The sequence below is a fragment of the Trachypithecus francoisi genome, unplaced genomic scaffold (genome assembly GCF_009764315.1).
Source record: "Trachypithecus francoisi isolate TF-2019V2 unplaced genomic scaffold, Tfra_2.0 Lachesis_group1, whole genome shotgun sequence".
NCBI lineage: Eukaryota > Metazoa > Chordata > Mammalia > Primates > Cercopithecidae > Trachypithecus > Trachypithecus francoisi.
Genome location: NW_022681454.1, coordinates 141,571,157 through 141,598,690, shown reverse-complemented (window position 1 = coordinate 141,598,690; position 27,534 = coordinate 141,571,157). Strand labels below are relative to the sequence as shown.

Sequence of the window (27,534 nt, the reverse complement as noted above, 5' to 3'; positions counted from 1 at the left end):
TAGTTATATATTTAACCATTGAAACAGGATCTAGAAAATACCATAAGCTGAGATACATTAGAAACCTGTACTTTCATTGATCTGTAAATCAACCTCCCAACACTACAAAACATATTTTAATTATTTCTTAAAACTTCAGCTTTTTTTTTTTTTTATATTAACAGAGGAATACAATTTTGTTGCCAGATTTTTTTTTTTTTTTCTGAGACAGAGTCTCACTCTGTTGCCCAGGCTGGAGTGCAGTGGTGCAATCTCAGCTCACTGCAACCTCCGCTTCCAAGGTTCAAGTGATTCTTGTGCCTCAGCCACCTGAGTAGCTGGGATTATAGGTGTATGCCACCATGTCCAGCTAATTTTTAGTAGAGACGGGGTTTGCTACGTTTCACAGACTGGTCTCGAACTCCTGGCATCAAGTGATCTGCTCGCCTTGGCCTCCCAAAGTGCTGGGATTACAGGCGTGAGCCACCATGCCCAGCCTACTGCCAGATTGTTTTACATATGTTATTTTGCAATTTTAAATTAAGGGGTGAAGAAAAAATGAGAACCCAATGGTATGTTTCTTTTTGTACTTTATTATTTAATGAGAAATCTCAAAGGAGACTTCTAAACATCTCTCATCAAGCTTAGTAAAATTTTTCAAAATAATAGATTACGTATAACATGACTTTAAACTGCACACAAAATTGCAGAAGCTTTTCTTCATGTTTATTTTATGACTACTTAAATTTTTTGCTAATTTTGATATGTTCACATTCTTATTAGTCATGTTTCAGGTATATATGGTATATAAGGTTCATTATTATAAAAGTGGATATAAATCTGTATTTCAAATAAACTTAAAATTTTTAAAAATATTTGGTTTGACTTCTTTCCAGAAGTAAGTTAATAGTCTTTTCTAAAAAAACCTCACATTATTGTTGACAAGGAGTTTAAAATATGAGGCTTTAGCTCTGTTCTTTTCTTGTGATTGGCTTGTGTTCATATTATTAATATTATCTTCAATTTTTAACTTTGTAGTAGGAATATTTTTCAGCTACCTGTTCATTTCATGAGGTTAAATTTTATTAAAATGGTTAAATCTGTGTGAGGGGAACATGTTGATTGCAATACATTGCAATCCACTGAATGGATGAGGACACCTATGGTAGAAACTGCTGACTGTTAGCCATAATTTGGTTCTTCTTCTTGAGCACATAACCAGGCTACATTTCCTGGCTTCCCTTGTAGTTAGGTGTGGCTCTGAGACTAAGTCATGGCCAATGGAGGATGAACTTCAATAATATGTACCACTTCCAGTCTGGTCCCATAAAAAGTCTCCTAGAAGTGATTCTCCATGGTTCTTCCTTCTTCCTGCAGGAAGCAATGCAGATGGCTATGCTAACCATAAGTGGAAGTTGGCAGAGCCTCATCTGAGTGATGGCATGGCTTGAGCTGTCCTGCTGATCTCATCACCAGGATGGCTACCTAAGCAAAAACTAACTTTCTATTGCATTGAGCCATTACCTGCTTGGTCTGTATGTTACTGCAGCCCACCCTGCCTGAACTGATGCTACCCCTATCATACCCTCAGCACTTTGAGCCCTCAACCTTCTTTCAGGAAGACTCACAGTCCACAGGTGGCAGGTGAGAGGTGACTGTCTGTCACCTGGTGTGGACACCTGGTGTCATCCAGATTTTAACTCTTAGTGAGGCTTTCTTTCCTTCTTAGTGTTTAGCTTAAAAGTCAATAGAAATAGAAGTTCTCGTAAATTTTTCCTAGACCCTTGGATTTGTTACACTTCCTTTAGCAAACTATTGCTTCAAGAAACTTGACTCTATGAGTTTTACATTTCTTCACTGGGCCAACTTTGTAATTGCTATAAAATGACAGTGTAAGTAGGAGTTTGGCATTGGTAGGGTTGCATTCTTCTGTAAGAAGGAAAAAAAGAGATCTGATTCTCATTCCATTGTCCTGGCAACAGAAATAAAAGCTACATGAAATATGTAACTTTAATGTATTTTTCATTGCTCATGTGCCCTTTTATGGGATTTCCTGACTGACTTTATTCCATAGGGTCCTCCGCTGTTAATTTGACGTATGCAAAGCCTTTCTGTGTTGCTACCATTTTATTTCTTTTTTAAAGAATGAGTGATGGGAAGTAGAGCTCCACCTGAGTTCCAGTCCCATTTGCTGTGAGACTGGGCAATGTGATTCAGCCCAGATCTGACTCTTTCTCATTGGGGTTAGTTTTTGCTTGCGAAAGAATGTTGCTTAAGTTAGCCCTATTCCTGCCTTCCCACCCATGGAATAAATCACCAGTGCAGAAGAGAGTGGCAGTCCAGTTGGTACACTGCCACTAAATAGTTTCATCCTATTTTCCTGGCCCCTTCCCCACCTGCCCATCTTCATCTTATACAAATGGATATTAAGCAAATCTATGAGCATCCGAAGCAGACAGAACTTTTAAAATCAGCAGGGCAGGCTGAATCTCTACCCTCTCGTTGACAGAATTAAACTGATGAGAAAGTGAAACATTACTTCAAATGTTTGCTTAAGGATGGGGAAGTTGGGCCCAACCCCTCCGTATTGCCAAATGTTACATGGAGCATCGTAAAATCAAATTCTCACATCTCGTTGTCCTCCCATTAGATCACATTAAACTCTGGCAATGAGGCCAGCCCGCCTTGGTGGTTTTCTGATTTGTGGTTTGCTCTTGGCTTTCCTCGTAGGCTTTAAAAATGATTTTATTTTGCGAACAAGTCAGTGATAGTCAGACTCTAGAGTAAATTTGCCTGAGCCAACATTTGCAGTAATAACATTTCACATTATCAAGAGTTTCCTGAAAGACTCCAAAGAATGAAAACAAAGAAGAGCTTTTCTGGTAGTGGTTGTTTTTCTTCAGATGCTGGTAACCTCCCGCGTAGAGAGGCTATGAATTTAGGCTTTGAAGAGCTCCTCACAAGCATCTACAGTTCTTTGCCTTTAAGGTGAAACTAGAGAACTGGAACAGATTTGGGTTTTCTTGTTTTCTGGCTTGCTGGATATGTAACTGATTCTCCCTTTTCCTTTTCTTGGGTGGCTTTTCTGATTATCTTCTTCGATCTTTCATGGCGTGGGAGCTGGAGGGTGGTGGGCTTGCCCTGGGTCAAGGAAGGGAAAGTTCGGTTTAGGTAAGTCCAGCTAAGTATTCCAAATAAGGACTTTCTCAATATTCCTCATAGTGTTTTTCTCCAAAAAGTATTTATGCTGCCTGTATAAAGAAAATGAAAAGTGATCTTTAGAATAAAGGATACAGCTGGTTTTTGCAGTACTTTGATGCTGATAGGGATGATGAAAATGGTGATTATGTTATAATGATTCATTAATGAAAAATAGTAAGTAAATGAGCTTATGATATTAAAAATGAATGTCAGCTAGGTACACATTACCTTGAAGTGTTTTAAGATCAAAATCTTTTTTTTATTGTTTATTTTTTAATTGTGGTAAACTATGTACAAGAGTCATCATTTTAACTTTTTTTTTGAGATGGAGTTTCTTTCGCTGGAGTGCAATGGCATGGTCTCAGCTCACTGCAACCTCGGCTCACTGCAGTCTCCGCCTTCTGGGTTCAAGCGATTCTCCTGCCTCAGCCTCCCGAGTAGCTGGGATTACAAGTGTGCACCACCAAACTCGGCTAAGTTTTTTGTTATTATTAGTAGAGGCAGGGTTTCACCATGTTGGCCAGGCTGGTCTCGAATTCCAAACCTCAGGTGATCCACTCACCTCAGCCTCCAGACATGAGCCACCTCAGCCGGCCCATTTTAACCATTTTTAAGTGTACAGTTCAGTGGTATTCAGCACACTCACATTGTTGTGCAACCATCACCACCACCCATCTCCAGAACAATTTTTGTTCTTGCAAAACTGAAACTTCATACTCATTCAATAAATCCTCATTTACCCCTGCCCCCAGTTCCTAGTAACTACCATTTTACTTTTGGTGTCTGTGAATTAGACTACTCTAAATACCTCATGTAAGTGGAATTGCACAGCATTTGTCCTTTTGTGACTATCTTATTTCACTTAACATAATGTCTTCAAGGTTCACCCATGTTGTACTATGTGTCAGAATTTTCTTGTTTTTAAAGGCTGAATAATATTGCATTGTATGTTTGTACCACATTTTGTTTGTTCATTCGTGAATAGACTTGGGTTTTCAGACTCACTTTTATCAGAGAGCATCAGTAGGATTTGAATGGCAAGGATTGATGTTCTGAAAAGTAGAACTTGAATAATTACGTAAATTCTCTCAGTCTGGAATTCTTAGAAGCCAAGCCAGACTAATAAAATTATATTGATCAATTTACCAACATGTATTTACTGAATATCATGTCTTTTTCTATTTTTATTTTTGTAGAGATGGGGTTTTGCCATGTTGCCTGAGCTGATTGTGAACTGCTGGGCTCAAACCATCTGCCTGCCTTAGCCTCCCGAAATCCTAGGATTACAGGCATGAGCCATCACACCTGGCCACCTTTTTATATCTTTGATAATATAGTCTTTTTAAATTACAAAATATAGCACTGCAAAAAACTAGACAATATAGAAAAATATGAAGACACATATAAAGGGAACTTGAAAAATTGTAGCCATGTTAATACTGTAAATATTTTGTGGATATGTTGTACCAAAAATGGTATTGATCTAAATATAAGCACTGTAGCTATAGATGGTGACTTTTTAAAACTTATATAGAACTGGGAACATATTCACATGCTTGCAAACTGCTTTTGTTAATTAGCAATATATTTGGGATGTATATAAATATAGTTTTATATTGGTTGCTTTTAAACATTTTAAATTGTGGAAGCTTTTCTTCATATGAACTTTCAGAATATTAATTTATAAAAATAGGAACTTCTCTAGTTAAAGTGGACAAGGGAAGTCTAGAGCTCACTGGCTCAGGACCTACAGTTAATTGCAATAGTTTTTGAGGCATCCCTCAGAGACCCCACAATTCTGTTATGGGTTGAATGTATTCTGTAAAAAGATGTTGAAGTCCTACCCCCCAAGTTCCTTTGAATGTGACCAAATGCTTACAGGGTATTTACAGATGATCAAGTTAAGATGAGGTTACCAGGGTGGACCCTAATGCAACATGATTGGTGTCCCTACAAAAAAGGGAAATCTGGACACAGACACAGGTACATGCCTAGGAAGATTGCCATGTGAAGATAAAGGCAGAGATCAGAGTGGTGCATCCACAAGCCAAGGAACCCCAAAGATTGCCAGCAAATGCAAGAAGTAGGAGAGAAGCATGAAAGAAATTCTCCCTCACAGCCCTCAGATGGAACCAGCACTGCTGACACCTTGATCTAAGAGTTCTAGCCAACAACCATAAGACAATAGATTTCTGTTTTTCTAAGCCACCTAGATTTTGGTACTTTGTTATGGCAGCCCTAGAGAAATGAATATAGACTTCCATAAACATGATTTGAAACCACTACTTTATGTCAATATTGTGAAAGTCTGCAGGTATTCCCCTGTATGGAAGTATATAATGTACTAAATCAGTCCTTATCAATATACATGAATAGTCAGAATGTTCCAGTATTTTAAAGTATGATCCTGTGAACACTCTTTTAGGTAAATCTTTACATCTGCCCTGTTGTTTCTTAAAATAATTTGCCAGAGGAGGAATTGTTGGATTAGATAATAAGGATATTTGAAATTTTGATATTACTGCCAACATGCTCTCTAGAAAGCCTGTACTAAGTTATTCTCTTAGCTATCAGGTCTAAGATTACATATGTTTCTCTACATCCTCACTGGATACTGTCAGTCTTTTTTAAAATCTGAATTTAGTTTTAATTTTTATTAAAGGAATATATGAAGGTATTTTAGGTAAGTAAATTAGTTTTACACGACATAGAAACTGACAGTCCTTGCTTCATTCTTCTCCACCTCTGTCATTCCTCAGTGGCAACCACTTTCAATTCTCATAGCTATTTCTTCTGGTTTTTTTTTTTATACTTATATTTCTAAATATCATGCTTATATTAATACTTTTAAATTTTTTCAATTTTAAATATTATTCATTGACTTATTATTATGGAAGATTAGAGCTCTCTAATATATGCCCTCCCCCATATTCCCAAATGATTTACATCACAGTTTTGGTTAAATCAGTATTCAGTTTACATATTATATGTTATTGTGGCTATATTTTTTATTTTGTTTTTTATTTTAGATGGAGTCTCACTCTTGTCACCCACGCTGGAGTGCAGTGGCATGATCTCGGCTTGCTGTAACCTCTGCCTGCTGGGTTCAAGTGATTCTCCTGTCCCAGCCTCCTGAGTAGCTGGGATTACAGGCACCCACCACCATGTGGGGGTAATTTTTATATTTTTGTAGAGATGGGGTTTCACCATGCTGGCCAGGCTGGTCTCGAACTCCTCACTTTAAGTGATCCACCTGCCACGGCCTCCCAAAGTGCTGGGATTACAGGCATAAGCCACTGTTCCCAGCCCAATGATTATAAATAGTATTTTTAGCTGAGTCACATAGAATACTGTATTTATTTTTCTTAAGTCTCCCTGTCCAGGATTAATCATTAATTCATTTTTCCTTTGCTTAGTTTTTGTAAATGGATTACTAATTTCTATGCAAACTCTCTGCCCAAAGTCTACATATTGTCGCAATGAATTTTAACACTGTCCTGTCAATTTAATTAAAAAAATTTTTTTTGAATTATCCTTCCAGTAATCATTCAACCTTCTGTACCTTACTTTCTAGATGTTCTGCACATTTATCACTCTGGATTTTCTTTCACAGTAATCCTGGGGATTTCCTTTGCCTCTCTTCTGTGTTGTATCTCCTGCTTCCTGGATCCCATATCTTTCTGTTTCTTGATTTACTACCTTGCTTTTTTGGAGTTTGTTCCCACTGAGGGAGTAACACAACCTTCCACTTATTTTAAACTTCAATGGAAATGGTCTTTATAATTCATCAGAAGTATCACATAGGTTTCTGGTGGTAGCTTCTGTCAGTTTGCTGAAGAAAATCTTTTCTTATCAAGAGTGATCATTAAGCTTTAGTAAGTGCCTTTTCGTGTGTATTTAGGTAATAATGTAATTTTTCTTTTTTAAGCTCTTGGTGTAGTGAATTATACTAAATGACAGACTAATGTTAATCTATCCTAGCATTTCTGCGAAAAAGACTGCAAGTTCATGCTATAATTCTCTTAAAGCATTACTGAGTGAAAATGTCAATATTTGGCTCTCTGATTGTCTATTATTGGTGTATAGGCATGCTTGTTGGTTTTGCACATTGATTTTGTATCCTGAGACTTTGCTGAAGTTGCTTATTAGCTTAAGGAGGTTTTGGGCTGAGATGATGGGATTTTCTAAATATACAATCATGTCATCTGCAAACAGAGACAATTTGACTTCCTTTCTTCCTATTTGAATACGCTTTATTTCTTTCTCTTGCTTGATTGCCCTGGCCAGAATGTCCAATACTATGCTGAATAGGAGCAGTGAGAGAGGGCATCCTTGTCTTGTGCTGATTTTCAAAGGGAATGCTTCCAGCTTTTGCCCATTCAATATGATACTGGCTGTGGGTTTGTCATAAATAGCTCTTATTATTTTGAGATACATTCCATCAATACTGTTTATTGAGAGTTTTTAGCATGAAGGGCTGTTGAATTTTATTGAAGGCCTTTTCTGCATCTGTTGAGATAATTATGTGCTTTTTGTCATTGGTTCTGTTTATGCGATAGTTTATATCCTAGAAAGGGAATAAAATACCTAGGGATACAACTTACAAGAGATGTGAAGGACCTCTTCAAGGAAAACTACAAACCACTGCTCAAGGAAATAAGAGAGGACAGAAACAAATGGAAAAACATTCCATGCTCATGGATAGGAAGAATCAATGTTATGAAAATGGCTATACTACCCAAAGTAATTTATAGACTCAATGCTATCTCCATCAAACTACCATTGACTTTCTTCTTAGAATTCGAAAAAACTACTTTAAATTTCATATGGAACCAAAAAAGAGCCTGTATGACCAAGACAATCCTAAGCAAAAAGAACAGAGCTGGAGGCGTCATGCTACCTGACTTTCAACTATACTACAAGGCTACAGTAACAAAAGCAGCCTGGTACTTGCACCAAAGCAGATATATAGACCAATGGAACAGAACAGAGGCCTCAGAAATAATGCCATACATCTACAGCCATCTGATCTTTGACAAACCTGGCACAAACAACAACGGGGAAAGGATTCTATTTAATAAACGGTGTTGGGAAAACTGACTAGACTATGCAGTAAACTGAAACTGCACCCCTTCAATGTGTAAACATTATACAAAAATTAACTCAAGAGGGATTAAAGCCTTAAATGTAAGACATAAAACCATAAAAACCTAGAAGAAAACCTAGGCAATACCATTCAGGACATAGGCATGGGCAAAGACTTCTTGACTGAAACACCAAAAGCAATGGCAATAAAAGCCAAAATCGACAAATGGGATCTAATTAAACTGAAAAGCTTCTGCACAGCAAAAGAAACTATCATCAGAGTGAACAGGCGACCTACAGAATGGGAGAAAATTTTTGCAGTTTAGCCATCTGACAAAGGGCTAATATCCAGATTCTACAAGGAACTTAAACAAATGTACAAGAAAAAAAACACACAACCCCATCAAAAAGTGGGCAAAGGATATGAACAGACACTTCTCAAAAGAAGACATTTATGCAGCCAACAAACATATGTAAAAGAGCTCACTGTCACTGGTCATTAGAGAAATGCAAATCAAAACCACAATGAGATATCATCTCATGCTAGTTAGAATGGCAATCATTAAAAAGTCATGAAACAACAGATGCTGGAGAGGATGTGGAGAAACAGGAATGCTGTTACACTGTTGGTGGGAGTGTAAATTAGTTCAACCATTGTGAAAGACAGTGTGGCGATTCCTCAAGGATCTAGAACCAGAAATATCATTTGACCCAGCAATCCCATTACTGGGTATATACCCAAAGGATTATAAATCATTCTACTAGGAAGACACATGCACACGTATGTTTATTACAGCACTATTCTCAATAGCAAAGACTTGGAACCAACCCAAATGCCCATCACGTTAGACTGGATAAAGAAAATGTGGCACATATACACAATGGCACGTATACACTATGCAGCCATAAGAAAGGATGAGTTAATGTCTTTTGCAGGAACATGTATGAACCTGGAAATCATCATTCTCAGCAAACTAACACAGGAACAGAAAACCAAACGCCACATGTTTTCACTCATAAGTGGGAGTTGAACAATGAGAATATATGGACACAGGGAGGGGAACATCACCCACTGGGGCCTGTTGGGGGTTGGAAGGCTAGGGGAGGAATAGCATTAGGAGAAATACTTAATGTAGATGATGGGTTGATGGGTGCAGCAAACCACCATAGCACGTGTATACCTATGTAACAAACCTGCACCTTCTGTGCATGTATCCCAAAACTTAAAGTATAATATAAAAAATTCCAATATTTTTGGGGAAATTTTTGCCTCTATTTGTCTTTGGGTTTTTTAATTTTTTTGTGGGTTTCTTTCTTTCTATTTTTATCTGCTTATGGTTCAGTGTGATGTTAAATTTGTAGAATGAGCTGAAAACATTCCATTTTTTTCTATGTTCTGTAACAGTGTGAATAAAACAGGAATTATCTGTTCTTTGTAGGTTTAATACAATGTGCCCAGAAGATTGTCTGGGAATTGTGTCCTTTCTAGAGTTTTGATTTCTTCTTAATTTCTTTTATAGGTACTGGGTTTCTCAGGGTGTCAGCTCATTTTTGAGTCAACTTTGCTTACTCAGTTTTTTCTACTACATTATCTATTTCAACTAATTTTCAGATTTGTTTGGCATAAACTTGTATTTGAGTTCTTATGATTAAACCTTTTTCCCACATCATTTTATTTATTTATTTATTTTAGGTTCAGGGGTACATGTGTAGGTTTGTTATGTTGGTAAATTGCGTGTCATAGGGGTTTGACATACAGATTATTTTGTCACCTAGGTAAAAAGCACAGTACCAATAGGTAGTTTTTGGATCCTCACCTTCCTCCCTCCCTCCACTGTAACGAAGGCCCCAGTGTCTGTTGTTCCCTTCTTTGTGTCTATGTGTACTGAATGGTTAGCTCCCACTTATAAATGAGAACATGTGGTATTTGCTTTTCTGTTTCTACATTAGTTTGCTGACGATAATGCCCTCCAGTTTCATCCATGTTACTGCATATGAGATGATTTCATTCTTTTTTATGGCTGCATATATTCCGCGGTGTGCATGTGCCACATTTTCTTTATCCAGTTTATCACTGATGGGCATTTAGGTTTGATCCCATGTCTTTGTTATTGTGAATAGTGCCATGATGAACATACATGTGCATGTATCTTTAAGGTAGAATAATTTATATTTCATTGGGTACATACACAATAATGGGATTGTTTGGCAGAATGGCAATTCTGTTTTAGGTTCTTTGAGAAATTAACAAATTGCTTTCCAAAATGGCTGAACTAATTCACATTCCCATCAGCAGTGTATAAGGGTTCCCTTTTCTCTGCAACCTTACCAACATCTGTTGTTTTTTACTTTTCAGTGATAGCCATTCTGACTGGTGGGAGATGGTATCTCATTGTGGTTTTGATTTGCATTTCTGTAATAATTAGCAATGTTGAGCATTTTTTCATATGCTTGTTGGCTCCATATGTGTCTTCTTTTGAAAAGTGTCTGTTTATGTCCTTTGCTCACTTTTTAATGGTGGTGTTTTTTTGCTTGTTAATTTGTTTAAGTTCCTTATAGATTCTGGATATTAGACCTTTGTCAGATGCATAGTTTGTAAATATTTTCTTCCTTTCTGTAGGTTGTCTGTTTATACTGTTGACAGTTTCTTTTGCTGTGCAGCAGTTCTTTAGTTTAATTAGATACCATTTGTCAATTTTTGTTTTTGTTGCAATTGCTTATGGCATTTCTGTCATGAAATCTTTGACACGTCCTATGTCCAAAATGGTATTTCCTAGATTATCTTCTAGGATTTTTAGAGTTTTGGGTTTTACATTCAAATCTTTAATCCATCTTGAGTTGATTTTTATATATGGTATAAGGAATAGATCCAGTTTCAATCTTCTGCATATAGCTAGCCAGTTATCCCAGTAGCATTTACTGAATAGGGTGTCCTTTCCCTATTGCTTGTTTTTGTCAGGTTTGTCAAAGATCAGATAGTTGTAAGTGTACTCTCATTATTTCTGGATTCTCTAACCTGTTCCATTTGTCTGTGCCTCTGTTTTCGTACAAGTACCATGATGTTTAAGCTCCTATAGCCTTGTAGTGCAGTTTAAAGTCGGGTAGTGTGATGCCTCCAGCTGTGTTCTTTTCGCTTAGGATTGTTTTGGTTATTTGGACTCTTTTTTGAATATTAGAACTCTTACATCCATATTTTATGTCTCCAATTTTCTACTTACATGTCTTTGTACTGTGTTACTACTGTGTTTTGAGATAATTTTTTTATCTCAATTTTCAAGCTAAGTTATTTGATATTTATATTTTTCCATTCTTCTATCTAGTCTATATATTTAATTATTTAAATCAAGAGTTATATTTTAAACTTCTAATTATTTCTAAAATAATTTTACCTTTTTCAATGCCATACCTGTTCTATTTTATGGATACAATATTCTCACATCTGTGTGCGTGTGTGTGTGTGTGTGCACGTCGCGTTTGTGTTTTCTGTTTCCTTGATGTAGCAGATATTCATTAGTATCATTTTCTGCATCTTCTTTGGTGACAGAAAGTTCATATTGCTGAGTCACGTATCACTTCCATCTCTGCTATCATGCCAGTAAGTTTCTATGCTTATTGACCAAGCCGTAGGGTAGCCAGTGAAAAAGGCTAAATGAAATCCACAGGACAGGTTTTCTTCTCCTCACTAGGTAGGATTCTCCTCAGTGGAGAAGCCAGCCCTGTGTGAGAATTCAGTGGAACACAAATATTCTCCTACTCTGCCATTCTGAGGAGTCCAGCAATAGGTCTTTTTTCCAGACTTTTGCATAATGAATTCTCTAATCTTTTTTCTTTCTTATCCATGACTGTCTGGCCAAGCCATTAACTCTTTCCCATGGACTGTAGATTGAAAGCCTTCTCTCTCTCCTTTCAGGGAAAGTGTAGAGCCAGATGCACTATTTAAGTTTGCTCATTGGGCGCACTTGGTTTCTCAAGTTGCCTGCTTGGCCCTCTTCTAAGCGGTACTTTCCTTCTTCTCTCTCTTTCCCTGGCTTTCCTTACTCTTCTAAAGCTTTTTAATAAATGTTCACTCCTGCTTTGAAGCTTGCCTCAGTCTCTAATGCTGCCTTATGCCACTCAGTCGAATTCGGTCTTCTGAGGAGGCAAGAATTGAAGTTGCTATGGACCCGTAGATAGGCCACTGGTAACTTGGTGTAACTCCGATCCCTTCCACCGCTAACATATTTGGTGTCATGACTTGGATACTTTCGTAGTGGAAAGCCGCTGCTGGACCTTCCACCTAGAGGGCAAGTCTGCTTCCTTGTTTTCACGTTGCATGCCACGTGACTTCTTAAACATACATTTCCTGTTATTCATGCACCGTGGTTCTCTGCCTTTGTGCGGCAGCAAAGGTGTGGGCTCCCGTGCGGATATTCTCTGAGGTTTATATCTGTTTCTACCAGCTCAAGTGACCTTTAATCCTTCCTCTGCTTTTTCTTTCAACTAAAATTGGCTCTTAAGAAAAAAAAAAACACAAAAAAAAATGCATAAATTTTTGCTCATTGAACATATTGTCCTCGTATTGGGTTACTTACAGTTGGGGCTTTAATATGCAGCAGTTCAATTTTGGCTGGTGTCAGTTACAAACCAGGCCGACATTTTTTCTTCTTCTTCAATTGACTAGTTATAGGGAACTCCTCATAAGGCCATGTGTATTAGTGTGTGGCGAGTTTGCAATGTAGCAAGAGTATTTGTTAAATACGTATTTCCCAAGAGGGAAATAGCTTGCTCTGATAATTTTAGGATTTTCCTAGCAACACTTGCTGGAGTGCCTGTGTATCTGCATCTGTAACAATGTAAAAATCATTAGATATACTGGGTCATAAAGCCAGAGCTTCTTGAACTGCAGCCTCGACTGGCTGCAGAGCCTTCTCTTATTCTGGGCCCTACTCAAAACTGGCAGCTTTAACATGTACTCAGTTTGGTAGATGATTGCATTAATGGCCCCACTTAATGGCTGCCATGTATCATACACTTTGACTTGTAACTTTATAGTCCCTTTCTATCTGTTGTTGGGCTTAGCAATGAGGCTTGCATTGGTCAATGGGGTAACAGATAACTTGACTGAAGAAGAAGCTGAAAAAGGTGCTGTGTGTTTGTATCTTTTTCCAAATCCTGTACAGTATTAGGTTGCTGGAAGATATGACACCATGTGTGAAAGAGCTGAGTTTTCCCAGCTGGGACTATCCCAGGATAGTAAGTCCCTAGTTGACTGATGTAAAAATAATAAATGACTTTCATTTGAAGCCACTATATTTTGAAGTGGTTTGTTTTATAGCATTATTAAGGTGATAGATAACTGATACAATTGGTAGATGGATAGGAGGAGCACACTCAGATGTCACATTCATACACATTGCCTTCTGAATGGAAAGACACTACCAAATACTGCCTTTTTCATAGTTGTAGGGTGTTCAAGGCACAGTGTCTTATCTTTCAACTTTGGAGCTTTCCCGGCATAACCTCAGAAAACTAGACTCCTGGAACGCTCTCTGAAATGTCTTCCAAATTTTCAATCTTGTTAGCTGACACTGCTGCACACCACTGGCTCACATCTCCTTTTTACCTTCCAAACTCTATAGGAATACATCTCATTGTCAGATTCTAAATAATATATAAAACCTAAGCTGCAAAAGAGTCTTGCACATGTAATATTGAGCTTTCTAGAGCTTGACATATGGGACCAGAATATAGAATAGAAAGAGCCATGAATAGATACCAAATACCAACAAATACAACTCAAGTTGTATTTATCCATTCATAACCTGCAACTTGAGAAAACACTGCTAGACTGAATCCACCTTTCCAGCCTTAGCATTCACTTTTCTTTATGTGTCCTTTTCCTTGGCCAAACAGAATCATTCTTCTCTGTATGCATATCACACTAAGCAGTTTTCTTTTTTTTTTAGCTCTGCCTATTTAAATCCTGTTTATCTGTCAGGGTTATCTCAAAAATCATTGGCTTTAGTTAGCTTTCATGGATACTGTATTAGTCTGTTCTCACCGTGCTATAAAGACATAACTGAGACTGGGTAATTTGTAAAGAAAAGAGGTTTAAGCAGCTAATGATTCTGCAGGGTGTGCAGGCTTCTGCTTCCAGGGAGGCCTCAGGGAGCTAACAATTATGGCAGAAGGCAAAGGGGAAGCAGGTACATCTTCACATGACTGGCAGGAGAGAGAACAAAGCAGAAAGTGCTACACACTTTCAAACAATCAGATCTTTTGGGAACTCTATCACAAGACAGCACTAGGAGGATTGTGCTAAACCATTAGAAACAACCCCCATGATTCAATCACCTCCCACCAGGCCCCTCCTCCAACACTGGGGATTACAGTTCGATATGAGATTTGGGTGGGAACACAGAACCAAACCATATCAGATACCACCAGAAAGAGAGGCTTTTTCTCTCCTTTAAAATTCTTTCATGATTTGTACTTCTTTCACCATACTTCTCTTATTTCACCTGACATTACTGTAATATTTGTACGTCTCTGATCACCTTCTTCTATTGGAGAAAGACCTTGGGAATAGGGATAAATTTCTTAATTACCTTTTTATCTCATGTCATGCTAATAAAATGTTTTGGACAATGTGTATTCTCTATAAATATTAGTTGATATGAATTGAAATATATTCACAGACAATGGTAGGTGTTGTGCTAAATATTGAGATGAATATGGATGGTACTCACTCTCAAGGAGCTTACAGACTGCTCACATTGGACAATATTTCAGCTCTGTACCTTCAAAGAGGACAAAGTTTATAATACTTTAAATGGGACCACAGTTAGTGAGTTGGGTTCTCTCACAGCCTACTGGAACAAGATTTGGCAGGAGAAATGTAGGGAGTAGTAAGGAAACTTATTCTTATAAAGCTCATTTTTAATTAATAAAGGATTTGCTACAAGAAGTACTTCACCCATAAGAAAGAACTAATAAAATATTCACAAAGCTGCTTTATTTCCCAGCCAGTCCTAGCTTAAGCACAGTCAAAAAGAAGCTTTTTGGCTACATTACTTACCATAGAATATGCCTTGTCTTCTTAGTCCCTGCAGAACATGCAGCTTCTTGGTTCATGTTATTCTCACATTCCATGATATGGTAACTTGTGACATCCCTTCCTGACTTCTCTTTCACCTTCTAAAAGAGGAGGCTACTGATTAATTTTCACTCCAGGTGGGCTATCTTTAATTGAGTTAGCTGTTGACATTCATGGGATTTTTCCTTTGCCATGTTCTATTAATAGGAGAAAATGGGTGGAGAAGAACCTTATGTGCCATATTCTATTCAGATACTGGTTATGCTTTAGGAAATGGAAGAAGCCAAGAAGGAAAGGAAGAGGTGTAGTCTGTGGTCTCTGAACCCAGCAGACTGTGGATATATAAATTTCTCTACTCTGTAGGCCTGAGTGAGACTGATGTTTTGCAGGCCCACAGAGGATGATCTTCTCTATATGAAAACATAGATGTCAAGTGTTGTATTCAGCCGTGAGAGATGACTGCCCTCTGTTGTTTCGGAATTAAGAAAGTGGAGACTCAAAAAGCTCGGTGCCAATGGAAAAATCAACAAATATAGCTGTCACTGAGGAAAGCAGTGCAGCAAGATTTTGTTTTACCCTTTGCCAACCTCAACTCACCAATGGGCTGGCTACATATGTTTAGAATTAGCAAGTAATGTTTTATCCTTCATTTCCCCATTCCCATCCCCCACTTTTTCAGTTGCTTACCCAAAATGGAACTAAGCTTACAGGCTTCTTGGAGGTCACCCACCTCTCAATACAGGTGCAATTGAAACAACTCCCTCCTAACTTAGCTCTTCCCTGACCACCTTGCTCTCTGACTCTCGTTAGGTCTGGAGTGATTTTATTTTCATAGTTCTCTGGAGGGCTAATGAGCTTTTAAGTAACACCTGCAGCAACTCCAGATTCTACACAGTGACTTAAGTTTTCAGAGAATGTTTTAAAGAGTATTTTGTTGGGGGGCAAATTCCTTGCCCAGATAAATGGAATTGCAGCCATGAGAGCAACTTAATCCAACATCCACATTAACTCTTTTTTTTTTTTCACTGATATGCCCAAACTCTAATGCCTTCATTTCCCCTTCATTTGCAACAGCAAAGCCTCCTTTACCAGAAAAATAAATGTGCAGTTGGCAAGAGCTGAATAGAGGTCTGCTTAAATGATTTTTAATTTATGTTAAAATGCTAAAAGCGGTTTTCCAGGTCCCCATTGAACACCTCACAAAATGAAGTTTTTCAAAGCCTACCTTTAAAAAAGGAACTAAAAAATTTAAAAACATTCTCTTTAATTTTAGCTGCCCCAATTGTATCTTTTATTCCTGCCCTACTGGGATCAAGCAGCTGGTTAGGAGTTTACACTCACTTCATCTTAGTGCTCTGGTCTGAAAGTTAGAGACCTGTCTTCTATTCCTGCCTCCAAACAAAAACTTGTAAAAGTTTGAGCTTATCATTTGCTCTCTATACTTCCTTCTCTCACAGAATGAATGGTAACTTAAATGTAAAGTATATAAAAAATCAAAACCACTTATGAGAAAATACTTAGCTTTTCTGGATGCTTTTACATTTGTAACATGTATTATTTCTTTTGATTGGCATCTGCTTGGAAAGAAACCACCAAGTAGTTGACCATTCAGTCTTGTCAACTCTTTTTTTTCCATTTTTTATTTTAAATTCAGGGGGTACATGAGCAGGTTTGTTACCTGAGTATATTGCATGATGCTGAGGTTTGGGTACAATTGATCCTGTCACCCAGGTACTGAGCATAGTACCCAATACTTAGTCTTTCAACTCTTGCCCCACTCCCCACTCCCCATTCTAGTAGTCCCCAGTTTTTGTTGTTGCCATCTTTTTGTCCATCAGTACCCTATGTTTAGCTCTCACTTATAAGTGAGAACATGCAGTATGTGACTTTCTGTTCCTGTGTTAATTCACTTAGGATAATGAATTCCAGCTGCATCCATGTAGCTGCAAAGGACATGATTTTGCTCTTTTTTATGGCTGTGTAGTATTCTATGGTGTATATGTACTAGATTTTAAAAATCCAATCCACTGCTGATGGCCACCTAGGTTGATTCCATGTCTTTGCTATTGTGAATAGTGCTGTGATGAACATGCATGTGTGTATATCTTTTTGGTAGAAAGATTTGTTTTCTTTTGGGTATATATCCAGTAATGGAATTGCTGTGCCAAATCGTAGTTCTGTTTTAAATTCTTTTGAAAAATCTCCAGATTACCTTCCAAAGTGGCTGAACTAATTTATATTCCTACCAATGACATTAAAAATGGCATTCTGCTCTCAGTTACAAGTCTAGGAAAATGTCTGCAGCTTTTCCTGGTATCTTTCCCTTACAGTGTCTCCAAGCCTCTCCCCAAGTTAGCTCCAGGGCCCAGGGGAAACAAAGTGTTCTCCCTTGGCCTGGGTTGCTCAGATCCCCAGTGGAAAGGAGGAAGGCTAGGAGGAAGGCTCTCTGCCTCTCTTACCTACTGGGGATTCACTCATTTTTACCAGTCCGATGCTATCATGGGGGCTCTTTGCCAGTGTTCTCCTCTCCGGGATCTGGGGTGTCCCTCATAATTAATTCTGATGGATTCTTGTTTTTCTTTGTGAATTAAAGCTCACAAAGTTGATCTTTGTGTAGTATCTTGCTATTTTTCAAGTAGCCTAGGTGTGCTAAAAGCCTCCAATCTACCATCTTGGAACAAAACCCTGTCAACTCTTGAGACTCTTGATTATTGATTATTATGGCCTAATTTTTAAACCAGGTTAGCTTTTGTCTGCCACTTAGTATGAATCAAGGTTAAAACTTCAACAATTTTTTTATTGCACAAAGATCTAGTCATGGAGATACACACCAGGACAAGTGTTTAAAGAATAAGAATTATCTCAAATGTTCAAACTAGGTCATAAAAGTATTATGAAATAGTTAATTATCTAACGCATTTTTTAGTTAGGTTTCAACATTTTTCTAGTACTGTGCTAAAGTTCTGAAGGAGATACCAAAGTCACATAAGGCCTTGTCATTATGTAACTTACAGTTTACTTTTGAGTACAAAATTGTTATGTGCGTATACATGTGTGCATGTGTAGATATAACACAAGTGGCCCATGTTAAATGAGGTATGCTCATTTCAAATGTAAGCAGCTCAGAGAAGGAAGACAGCATTGGAAGTTTAAATGATCATGAAAATTTTAGACTTTGGATGGATGACGGAGGAGAGAAAGGGAATTCTAGAATGTGAAAACAATATGAAAGGAAGGAACTCTATGACCTAATTGTCAACTCAGTAGGAGGCATGCTCACCTAGATGGCTCAGATTTCAAAATCAAGCCAAATTGAACGTACTAGCTTTTTTCTGAAACTCTCTTCTTCTATGTTTCATAATGATTTGTTTTTCTAAGACCACCAGAGCGGGCACAAAAGAACCAGCGACTAGGCAAGTGTAGGAGCAAAACTGCAAGTTTATTTTGGTCACCTAAGGTGTGGGGAAGAGGTCTGTCGGCCTCCGGCAAAGAAGGCCGACAGAGTCCCCCGGTGGGGCTCTCGGACGGAGTTCCCACAGTCCTGACATCCCGACAGGAGTGGGGCTGTGAGAAGGCCGCACGTGGCGTCCCTCCGGAGCGGCTTTTCTAGGAGTGGGAGGGCAATAGGCGGGGCACGGGCGTGTCAGGGGGCGTTCCGCAGGTGCGACCAGGTAAATCTTGGTCTCTTTGGATTGACGTCACCTGGCGCATGCCTAGTTGGTCTGTACCTTCCCGGGTCGCTGGCTGCATTTTCGTGCACGCGGGAAAAGTTGGTGAGGAAGAACCTGGAAGTGCACCATCTTGCCTCCGTTCGTCCAAACATTCCAACCTTTTATTGGTAATAGTGATAAGGGGCGCCGTGGTCTGTCTGGCTACTTCCTGCTGTTAAGGGGCGTCGTAAAGGTCGGGGCCCATGGTTGGCATTTGGACGTACGGATGAAGAATAAAATAAGGCACAGTATTAGTATAGGAATGAGGAATGGAAGCATTTGTTGGAATAGGGGCAAAACCCAGAAGGAAGGTCCCAGCAAGGTTGAGGAGTATGAGATAGTTAAGAAAATTTAGTAAGTTTGAGGCGAGTGGGGGAAAGCCAAACTGATTTCCACTGATTGCTCCCAGTGGGGGCCCTTTTTAGCTGGGAATGAGGAACGAGTGCGCAGAGTAGTTGTTGGCCAGGCAGCAATTAAGGAGTGGAGTTTTTGTGGAGTGGATGGCTTTCCGCTTACTCCTACTACAGAGATATTGGATGGAAGGCTAGGTCCAGAGAAGGACGGCAAAACAGAATAGGTAGACTCGCTGTTGATTAAGAAATTGTCTTACCCGCTACCAGGAGAGTTACCCGCGGTTCGGCGAGGGTGATGGGGGTCCCCGAGTCTCGGCACCTTCAGTTGTCATCGTCGTCCAGATGTAGGAGCTGGAAGGAGCTCCCAGGATCCTGGGAAAGGGGGTCACGTGGAGACGCAGCACCTGTTCTCAGGGTGGGGCAATCAGACTTCCAGTGTCCTCCCTGCTAGCAAGCAGGGCAGGGGGTTGCTGGTGGACGAGGGTTAGGACATTTACTGGCCCAATGTCCTGATGCCTTGCACTTATAGCAAGGCTGCGTTGGGGCTCGGGGACCTTGTGGACACCTGTTGGCATAGTGTCCTGCCTTGCCGCACTTATAGCAGGCTCCTTTCGTAGCCTTGGAGTCTGCGGAGTGTGTACTCTCTGGCCTGGAGTTACGACTGGGCTGTAAAGCCGCTGCTAGGAGCTGTAACTTCTGTTTGAGGCGAGCCTGCCGTCTCCTCTCTGGAGTTATAGACCTTAAAGGCTAATTTAACCAGGTCTTGTATTGGTGTCTGAGGACCATCCTCTACCTTTTGAAGTTTTTTACGCATGTCAGGAGCTGATTGAGAAATGAAATAAGACGCCAAAATGGTGGCCCCTGTGGGGGAGGCCGGATCTAACCAGGTATATTGGGTTAGAACCTCAGTCAGTTTAGGGTAGAGGTTAAGATAACCTGGAGGTTATGCCAAGTTAAGTCATAGGCCTGACAAAGGTGTCTAAATTCCTTTATGTAGATGGTAGGATTAGCTGAGAAATCACCTAAACGCTTCTCAATTTTGGAAAGATCGGCCAATGAAAAAGGGACATGTACTCTGACTACCCCCTCCGCCCCAGCCACCTCTCGCAAAGGTGCTAACACTGTAGGAGGGTGTGGGCAGAGATAGGGGACTCAAGACAGCCAGTTGGGGGCCCCGAAGGAGGCATGGGACCGAGTGGATTACTAGTAGGTAAGGAAGAGGAAGGAGGAGGAGTCTGGGCAGAAAGGGAGGGGTTGGAGAGAGTGGGAAGAGAAGGAGGAGTATAGGGACGAGAGCTTAAGGCCCAAAAGCCTTGTACGTAATTAATTTAAGACCACTTGCCTAGCCACTGGCAGAAATTGCTGAGGTCGATCACGCCACAGTGGAAAGGAAAATTAACCGCTTCCTCCTAAGGTCTTGTTTGAGCTGTAAGGTTTTTAAATTGGCTAGGAGGCACCCTAAGGGGGTGCTCTTTGGAAATTTGGACTGGGGGGTTTCCCGTTTGTTTCCTCTTTACTTACACAATGGACACAATGGAAATGGAAGTGGATCTCTGCCTGGTTTCAAAGCGTCCTTTGGAACCAGCAGAGACAGACTGGAGGCTCATGGAGCCAAAGTGGAGATTACCTTCAGGCGTACGTCTCCGTCCTGAACGGGTCTCCCGAGCCACATGGTGGCTCCAAATGGACCTCGGACCTGTGCAGGATTTCTGGCCGAGGGAGGTAAAGAGGAGACAAGGGCACTTACCCCAGAGAGGCCAGTGCTCTTTGGAAATTTGGACTGGGGGTTTCCCATTTGTTTCCTCTTTACTTACACAATGGACACAATGGAAATGGAAGTGGATCCCTGCCTGGCTTCAAAGCGTCCTTTGGAACAAGCAGAGACAGACTGGAGGCTCTTGAAGCCAAAGTGGAGATTACCTTCAGGCGGACGTCTCTGTCCTGAACAGGTCTCCCGAGCCACGTGGTGGCTCCAAATGGACCTCGGACCTGCACAGGATTTTGGCCCAGGGAGGTAAAGAGGAGACAAGGGCACTTACCCCAGAGAGGCCGTGAGAGTGAGGGAAGCGGGTCTCAGGTCCTGGTCCGTCTGCGGCGTGGAACGAGGAGGAGGAGGAGGCTCCCCAGACCCTGGGGGCCCTGAGGAGGGGTCTCCTCCTGGGTTCGGCACCAACTGATTTGTTTTTCTAAGACCACCAGAGCGGGCACAAAAGAACCAGCGACTAGGCAAGTGTAGGAGCAAAACTGCAAGTTTATTTTGGTCACCTAAGGTGTGGGGAAGAGGTCTGTCGGCCTCCGGCAAAGAAGGCCGACAGAGTCCCCCGGTGGGGCTCTCGGACGGAGTTCCCACAGTCCCAACATCCCGACAGGAGTGGGGCTGTGAGAAGGCCACGCATGGCATCCCTCCGGAGCGGCTTTTCTAGGAGTGGGAGGGCAATAGGCGGGGCACGGGCGTGTCAGGGGGCGTTCCGCAGGTGCGACCAGGTAAATCTTGGTCTCTTCGGATTGACGTCACCTGGCGCATGCCTAGTTGGTCTGCACCTTCCCAGGTCGCTGGCTGCATTTTCACGCACGCGGGAAAAGTTGGTGAGGAAGAACCCGGAAGTGCACCATCTTGCCTCCATTCATCCAAACACATAATTCAGCAGGACCCTAATATTTACCTAATTTGTTAGCCTGCCCAGTTAGGAGTCATCCTAAACTCTCCCATTCCTACTACTTCTATTCTGTCATTCTTTCTCTGTTCTGGGGCTGCTTTTTGAGAGCTCCCAGAATGCTCATTACCTCAAGGACTGGAATAAGCTCAAGATTGTTACTGACCCCACCTCCTACTAATTTAAATTCTTCTCTCTTATTATCACCCTTTGAGAGGCTTTGCCCTTGAATTTCTCATCTTGGGCTAATGTTTTCAAATTCGTTAACTGATTTAGATTGACTACCCAACTCTAATCAGGCACTTCCTTGAGTTAAAACTTCTGGTTTAATTTCCTAGTTTCTTCACGAGACAGTTCATCTCTGTTCAGCCAGAATACCTAGGATACCAGAAACTGGTTAGTCTCGGTTTCTTAATCCTCTCTTGTTTATTCCTACTCTGTCTGCCTTAGTTTAGGGGTTCATAATCTTTTGCCTGATGTGGTAGTTTGAGCTAATATGTTCAACAAGTGTTCATTCTCTCTTTCCTCACCCTATGGGTAGAGAATCCTACTGTGTCCTATAGACACTGAGCTTGGCCATGAGACTGGCTGGTGGCAGGTGGATAGAAGGGATACTATGCTAGCTCTGAGTAGAGGCTTTAGGAGATATTGCCTGTTTCTTCCCACTCCACTACCTCCCTGCACTCCTGCCATCCACCAGGAGAGAAGACACTGCTCCTTCATCATGAATTTTGAAATGGAAAACCCATGGAGCACACAGGAGTCTGCCTATGTAGTGTCGAGCCAAGCCAAGCCTGGCCCAACACAGCCAAGCTAAAACCAACCATGACTGACCCACAGACCTGTCAGTAAGAAGCAAATGTTTGCTGTTGTAAACCACTAAGATTTTGAATTGTTTAATAAAACCTGACTATATTCTTGAAATTTTATAAAACTTCATACCTCATCTTCCCAGTCTTACCTTCCTCCCATCTACCCTTCACATTAGATTAAATACAAATTCTTCAATAGCTCCAGTAGCTCCAATGTCCCACAGGATAAACATCCAAAATGGAATAAGAGACCCTTACTTGCCCACTCTCACCTCTATTTCTGTCTTGCATTTTCAGCTCTAGTTATACCTACCTACCTAATGTTCCTGTAATTCACAATGCTTTCTCTTAGTGTCCTCTTCTGCAAATGCAGTCAACTGTTTCAAATACCTTTGCCCAGACCCCCTCCCTCTCCCACCTGATGGATGGGCTGATGAAGGGCTGATGAAGCCCTTTCCCCTGCAAAACTTACAAGATTTAAGTGTTGCCACTTCTGGAGGGCCTTCCCCCATTCCTCTAAACTCTCAACACTATTTGCCTAATTCCAAGAGAGCAGACTTTGTTTTGAAATAGATTATTTTTATACCTCCTTTTCAAAAAAGCTTGATTGTGAACTATTTCCTGATAGCAAGTTGGTCTTTTCATCTTTTTATTCTCAGGACTTAACATTTGTTTCATGCATATTTTAGATACTCAATAAATGATGCTGTGGATATTTAGCTGATTTTGAAATTTAATCTGCTTAATGTTCTTCTACCTGGTTGAACCACTTTCACTTAAGATACACATACCATGAATTTGGATTACCTTCTCTGTCACCAAGGTGTTACTTCTGGAACTATACTTGAAACATTAAGTGGACACAACCATGTAAGCAATGCCCTGATCAACAAATAAAGCATTCCCAGCATCCTTCTTCTCTTACCAAAAGCTACAAACACTTCCCAGAGAATAAGCAACTGATCTATGGTGACAGAAGTCAGAAAAATACTTATTCTCTGGGAAGTGTTTGTACCCTCTATTTCCATTTACATACTGTTTTAAAGTATGCCCACTTTCATGCCTGGCTTTTTTCTTACTCGACATTGTAATTTGTGAGATTTATTCAAATTATTGTGTATAGCAGTAGATCATTTTTATTGCTGTATAGTACTCCCTAGTATAAATATATCATAATTTTTCCATTACACTGTTAATAGTTATTTAGGTTGTTGCCACTTTTGGGCTCTTATGAATAAAGGTGTCACAAACACATTTTTATACATGTCTTTTGGTGCACATATGTGAATTTCTGCTGAGTAAAAACCTAGGAATTGAATTTATGGTTCATAGGGCATTTTATGTGTTCACCTATGGTAGATACTTCTAGACTTTTCTCCAAAGTGACTGTACCAAGAGTTCCTCTTGTTTTGTATACTTGCCAGCTCCTTGTCTTGTCAGTCTTTTTACTTGTAATCATTTGGGTGGACATGTCGTGTCATTAATTTGCATTTCCCTGATGACTAATGACATTGAGCACTTAAAAAAAAGTGGCTTTTTCTTTTTTTTTTTTAACCATTTTGATATCTTCTTTTGTGAAATCTCATTTTTCTTTGGGTTATTGTTTTCTTATTTGTTTATATGAATTCTCTGAAACCAATTTGTTGGTATTTTGGTATACCATTTTTTTTTTTTTTTTTTTGCTTCTACCTTCCCAAGACAGATTGGTCTGTAATTTTCCTTTTTTATTATATCCATGTCAGCTTTTAGTGAAGGATATCCTGGTCTCATAAAATGAGTTGGAAAGTGTTCTCTCTTTTTATATTCTTTGGAAAGTTTAATGTAAGGGTGGTGTTATTTCTAATTTCTTCTCTAGGAGTCAGTGAACATAGTACACGAGCAGATGAGCCCTGGAATCAGAGTGCGCGGACTGAATCCTCACTTGGCTACTTTCTTATCATGTCAACCTTGGGAAAGATACACAATCTATTTCTGCCTCAGCTTTCTCATCTATAAAATGGGGATAATAAAAATATTTACTTTCTAAAATCTTTGTCAGGATCTTTGAGTCACATGTAGAATTCTCACTACCATTTCTGGCACACAATAGGAGTTCAATAATTATTATTTATCCATCTATTCAATATTTTTGCATACAGTGCAGTCTTATTGAAGCTGAAGCCATGTCCTTCTTATGGTGTTGGTTCAACAATAAACATTCCATGGGTTGAGGAAGTAAGTGGAACCTTTCAAAGCAATGCCAAAATCAAATTCTTCTTTATACTTGGCCTTTCCTCAGGGATATTTTTTTTCTTTTCCTTTTTCTCTATTTTGTGAAATGTCAGGGAAGAGACATAAGAAGCTTTCTGTGGAAATAGTACCCAGAGAAAGACATGGATCTTAGTCATGGTATTTTTTTTGGGGTTTTGGCAATGTCCTAGGTGGGTGTGGGTCCACATGGCAAATATTACAGTGGTTAGAGGGGAGTTTGGACTTTTGATTTTTACTCCCTGGTAACTAACCTCAGAGATCTTTGGTTTTTCTTTTTAACAAAAGGAAGTCCAGTCTTCCCAGGGTGCGGTTTGAATTCCTGATTTGGTGGTTGTTCCGGGCTCTGAAAATTCTATGCAGTTTTAAAACAATAATAGTTATTGCTATGCAAATGTCCCCCCCTCTTTTAGCCTTTGTGTCATTAAAATGCCACTCAAGTGGAATGTTTGTTTTCAACTGGCTTATATCTCAGATTTAAGATACGTGGATCTCTGATGAACTCTGAAACAATTAATACTACATCTTCATCAGAAAAGCCACAGAAATTAGGGTTAAACAGGTCTTCTTGTGGTTTTCTCTTATCTTTTTCCAGCTTTACTGGTTTCTCTGTCTGTTCTCCCTATGTCTTCTCTCAGTCTGCTATTTTGAGTTTGAAATGAATTATCCCTTCCAGACCTCCCCTATCTATCCCCACCCCAACATATGCACATTCCTCCTCTTGCACAGTTCCTGACCTATAGTCCTTCATATAAGCGAGGAAAAAATAGAAAGATAACAACACTTCTGTGGATTCGCGTAGCTCACATGTGTCTGGTCTCCTGAGGAGAAATCGCTCCACTCAATAAATCCCATGATCCAGCCACAGAAATCTTTGCCATTTCAAAGAATAATTTTCATGATTCTGTGCTTTTGCTTAACCTCAGTTGTTCAAAATTCTAATCATCTTTCATAGGACATTCATCAAATGTCACCTTATTTGTGATGTCATTCTGATGTCAGAATGGGATTTTTCCTTTGGGTTCTTTTTGCATTTTGTTTATGCCCCTATTGTAATATTCCTATGAAATCCCAATTCAAAATCCTGGGTGTGCAAGCAATGTGATTTTGTTTTTCTGTCACTAATTTGTATCTTTTGTGGTTAAATCATAGATATTTCCTTCCTCCACTTCCAGGGATTTCATCTAAGTATGGATGTGGTAGACACAGAATCAATAGCCCCAATTCTTCACCTTTCTCTTTACTGAATAACTTTGGACAAGGCTATTCTGAGCTCTTGACTCCAGATTCAGCCACGGGACTTAGTGGGATATTAGCAAGCATATATGTCAATGGGATATTAGCAGGTGTAATTGTGATTAGAGGTTTGAAACCTATGCAGATTTGGATATGCCGACCTTTGTACCTTCACTGGCACCATAAGAGAAACAAGCCTCAACTAGTCCACCAGTCCTAGAAAATGGGTGAGAGACATGTCCAGCAGAATTTACCCCCCATCACATCAACCTAGATCAGCTAACTCCCAGCAAACCTGCAGACACATTTGCTAAATAGCTATTATTTTAGGACACTGAGTTTGGGATAGTTTGTTAATGCAGCATTTTTCTAGCAAGAGCTAGCATCTAACATGTGTAGATTTGGGGCAAGGTAATAGTATTTTAATAAGACTTTTATATTGTTTGATACATCTTTGTTCCATCTTCTTTTTGCTCATCAATCCACTGAATTGGCTGTTATGTTTTTCTCATATTGACCAATAGGTCTTTAGCGCTCACTTCTCTCTCTCAGCAACTTCTGTTATTTTCACATGCCTCACTGGAGCATGGAACACTCAGGCTGTCTGGGACCAGTCTGTTATAAGTTAGTTACCCCGCTCTCTGAAGACTCTATCAGCTCCCTGGGATTCACATGAGAACTGAGACATAGCTTCCTCCATATTTAAGCTGATTGCGTATCTGAGGTGTCCACTGTTTTCTCTCCCTTTCCTAAGAGTCAGCCCAGGGCAGTTATGGGTAGAGGGTAATAAATAAGGCCTCTTATCAGAGAAACCACCTAAGTGTAGATTTTTGTCACTTCTTCAACTCTTTTCTGTCCCAGCCCTTAAACCCTTTATCTTTTTTGGGGGCAGGAAAACTCATTCTAACTGATTATGTATTATTTTGAATCTGTTGTTTATGATGCAAAATTTGGGCCTCAAGTCCTTCAGAGCTTTGACTTAGAAATCTAGAATTTGGCCCCTTTTTTTGATACAATTAATATGGTAAAGTCTTGTTGCCTGAATGGGGGTAGGTTATGGGGTAAAAGAATTCTTGGACAAAAACAAAGCATATGTTAATATTGAAAAATAATTCTGTCACACATTCTATTGCCAACAAGAAGTAGAATCACTAATGACTTATGCCTTCAATTCAGGCCTCT

At 39.8% G+C, this 27,534-nt stretch overlaps 1 long non-coding RNA gene across 1 annotated transcript; it reads right to left on the bottom strand.

Moving 5' to 3' along the window:
- Positions 1 to 559: 559 nt before the first annotated feature.
- LOC117084816 lies at positions 560 to 26,025 on the bottom strand. Its single transcript, XR_004437684.1, has 3 exons — positions 25,924 to 26,025; positions 15,323 to 15,441; positions 560 to 3,230 (listed from the first exon to the last, which is right to left on the bottom strand). It is a non-coding gene; the product is annotated as an uncharacterized LOC117084816 (long non-coding RNA).
- Positions 26,026 to 27,534: the final 1,509 nt, after the last annotated feature.